Here is a 4030-nt window from a genome sequence, read left to right on the forward strand (position 1 = left end):
AAATCCACCAAATTTTTTTGTAAATTGAAAGAAACCACTTTGACAGCTGTTTCTTTCAATATACTACAATGACTACTGAGCAGGCAATAATCTCGGATCTGATAGATGGTAGTACTGTTCTTCAAACTCACAAACAGGCCCTATGTCTATTGCACTGGGGTAAATAGTATTAAAATATGATATCACTCACTGGCTAGCTCACAAAGGCCGAAATGGCTAAAACCCATTGTTTGCCATGCTCTTGGTGGAAATAAATTGCCAACATGATTAGATTTTGAGTGTGTTATTTAGTCTCCTGAACATACAGCATAGCATTGTGTGTATGTGTATACTCACTGAAAGAAACAAAAATTAAGGGGGGAATTATAGGTGAAAATGTCAGTTAAAACATTCCGTTTTAAACTAACAAAACCCCTGAAATTCACCAGTTACACCTATCTTACACAACTATAACTCGTGTCCTAAAGTAACTATAACTCGCAGCCCCGCAATGCAGAGTTTAGTCATCACTGATCCTATTTCAAATGTTGAAGTGATGTTATCAATCATATCATCAAACATGTAATGAGCTATGTAATACAGGGGGTAATTAGCAGTGCATGGCGACAACTTGAGTTATAGCTATTATAGGGCACCCGTTATAGTTACCTGAAATAACTATATTTAATGCAAAGAAAGACATTACTACCATACCCAACTATAAAGTCACTTTAACCTTTGTTTTTATCAGTGAATTTCTATGGTTTTTTTTATACGTAAAGCAAGATGTCCATCACACTGTGCAGCATTGTTTTGGATGCTGAGATTGGCCTGCGGCCTGGCTCTGCACCCAATCACCAGCTGGCGCCCATCTCCCTACAGTGCCGCATGGCTTGGGCATAGGGCCTGGCTACAGACCTTGCCTGTGCCCAACCCCTGCCGCCGCTGGCATACACAGCGGATTATGCATAGTAATATAAAGGGTGTCATTATAAACAAGGCAAACATAATTGATTTGTCAACAAGTCATAAGTGAAACAAATGAATATTTAATAAATGGACAATGATTAATTAAAGCAGTTCTGTTTATTAAACAATTGCTTAGCACACCATTCCAATAATTCAGAGACAGGGTGCCGTCTGGTGGTAGTGAGTAGGAAGAAGTTATATAGGACTCACAATATCTTATCACTGCTGTGCGGTTTTCCAAACCCTTTCTATTCCAGCACCTCCCCGGTCCCACCCAATTAATTTATATACTTCTGCCATGGGGTCCATACCTCCCAATTTTTGGGGCACCCTGTACTCTGGTAGAGCACTATCTCCACCTGTTGGCACTAATCGAGGTCATGTTCCCAGTCCCCTAATTCTCGCAATGTTCCTCTTTGCCATGCCCGAGGCCAGCATGAAGCAAGTTTTAGTGTGCTTAGGTCAGTTTACCTCCCCCGTCACTCCCAGTAGGTGCCACTGTGCTTCCACTGGGACCTGAAGTCCCACTACATTGGTCATGAGCCGGGCCACCCCAGTCCAATAGCGTTGAAATTTGGGACAGGCTCAGATAATATGAAAAAAGGAACCCACTTCCCCACAACCTCTAGCATATTGGTCCTGGGATCCGGGGAATTGTTCATGAGTTTACGGTAGGTGAGAGAGACAGCCTTATCCATCATCGGATAGAGTAATAGTCGGTCCTCCAGCAGGGAGTATTCGGGTAGCACTTCCCCCTCCGCTATGTGACATCTCAAGGCATGCCTTAACTGCAGGTAGCAGGATCACTCCTTATCAGCCATCTGATATTCTGATATTCTGTTTGTAGATCCTCAAATTTGATCATGGCCCCATTCGCCAGATATCTCTAAGGTGATCTATTCAATGATGCTCCACCTACGAAAGCCCTGTAGATGTCCCACTTCACTCAATAGGTAGCAGTCCTTCCTAAAATATTTTGAATAAAGCCTTATTTAAAAAATCATTAACATGTCTGAGTCTTTTAACATTTTTCAAGGCACAAAGTGCAACCATAGAACCAGTTACTAGAGATCTCTGCACTCCAGCTGAAGAGCATACAACTCCAGCTTGGAGTGCTTTTGAAAAATATACTAAACTCTCCTGGGTTCATGGATTTAATGACCCAGGAGACTTACTGTTTTTAAATGTTATTTGGGGGCTGCTGCACTCTCTGCAGCCCCCACAACTTCAAATAAAGGTTTGGTGCTGGCCCAGCCTTTTTGAAAAAAGCCATATGTCATAATGGGGAGCTCCTTGCTAGGAGCAGTGAAAGATAATGTTTTCCCTTTTTCATTTTTGTCATTGTGGTTGTCCCCCTGGGTGCTGGTGGGAATTTGTGATTCTTTTAATAACCTTTTAAAATGAGGAGGGGGCTTGTGACCACCCACCCCAAGCCACTACTGGCCCCAGAGACCCCATCCCAAAGGGCCTAAAGTGAGTGCCCCTTTCCCACCCGGGGCACACACAACACATATATCGGGGCCCCGGGGAGGCCTATGGCACCAGCACACTCGCTGGTTCGCCTGCGTACACCGATCCTGAATACAACAGGAGTCAGTTTTACTTCCGCCTGCCAGGAGCAGGATGGCTCAATCTTGGAAAATAAAGTGGATTGCTACCTGGCGGGAGAAACAAGTACGTGGTCATGTGCGTGCATGCTGTCTGAAGGTCTGACTGGGCTTCAAAGGTTTGGGATGCACTGAATCTCCCAGTCCAAGAGAGGGTCCAGCACTCCTTTCATCTTCTAACTCTCTCTTCTCTCATCAAGGGTTTCCTTATCAATACGATCTGCATAGTTTGATTGTCATACTTTCCTGGTCATACTTCACTGTATTGTCCTCCCCCATCTTGCCTCTCTTCATCTATGTTGCTGCTGCACTCCATCACTAGGATCAGGTCCATAGGTGTATCCCAAGGATGCTTACAGTTGACCACCAAGAATAAGACGTCTTTGATGGAGTGTATTATAAAAGAGAGCTACCAAAAACGTGTCTGTCTATCTTGCTCCAGCATGATGGTGTTGGAAATAACTGAGGTAACATACTATGTGATGATACCCTTGATGAAGAGTAAGTAATCCTTAATGGTTGACTGCTTTGTCTATCTTTTATCAAACATTGATGCAAAATGGTACATAAATTGCTGAAATTGATTTCAATTTGGACTATTGTCATTAATCATGGGTGTAGCTCTTTATAATGCCTCCCTCGTTAAAGAGTGAAGGCCACTTTAGATACTTCAGTAGGAAATGTTTGAGGTCTACCTAGAAAATCTAATTTGCATTGTGCCATAACGATGTGGAATTTCTCAGGGTCTCTGTTGTACTTCCCCAGAGGAGCCAGAGGTGTCCTGACACTAAAGGACTAATCATGAAATTCTGAAGAATTGATGGATAAGATTGTAGATGAGATGTGCCTGCATCAGAATTTGAGCCTATATTACTAGATGTAAACATTTCCATCCCATTGCCAATTTCACTAATCTTATTTAGATACAAAGTTTGTTCTTGTCAAGCAAACTTGAAATATTCCTGAACTTTAGAAAGGCTTAAGCAACTGTTTGCATGGGAGTAATAAAAAAATTCAGATTATATTTAGTAATCGCAAACCATGAGGTTCTGATGTTGGCATAAAAAGCTCTTGGATTCCAATATAAACTCCAAATCCTTTGACCTGGGAGAGACCCGTGCTCACAAGTTTTGTTTGTAATTTATAGCCTGTGAAAATTGGGATTAGGGTTAGAGAGTGAGACACAGTGGAGATGACATCTCCTTGATGAAGTAAAGCATCTTTGGTAGATATGGCTGAGTAGGCTTATAGCATCAAACTTGCACACTTCACCAAAGTATACTCATGTCCTATTTGGATGACATTGGAGACCTTTTAGCTATAGGCACACATATTCTATTACAGAAACCCAGACTCCAATCAAGGACATGCCCAGTCTTGTCAAATGTATGTTGGTAAGGAGCCAAGGAGAACCCATATCCATCCTCCTACATTGACAGCCTGGAGACTGGAATAGATAATATGTAGGTGTGTGG

This window comes from Lissotriton helveticus, chromosome 1_1 (genome assembly GCF_964261635.1).
Source record: "Lissotriton helveticus chromosome 1_1, aLisHel1.1, whole genome shotgun sequence".
NCBI classification, from domain to species: domain Eukaryota; kingdom Metazoa; phylum Chordata; class Amphibia; order Caudata; family Salamandridae; genus Lissotriton; species Lissotriton helveticus.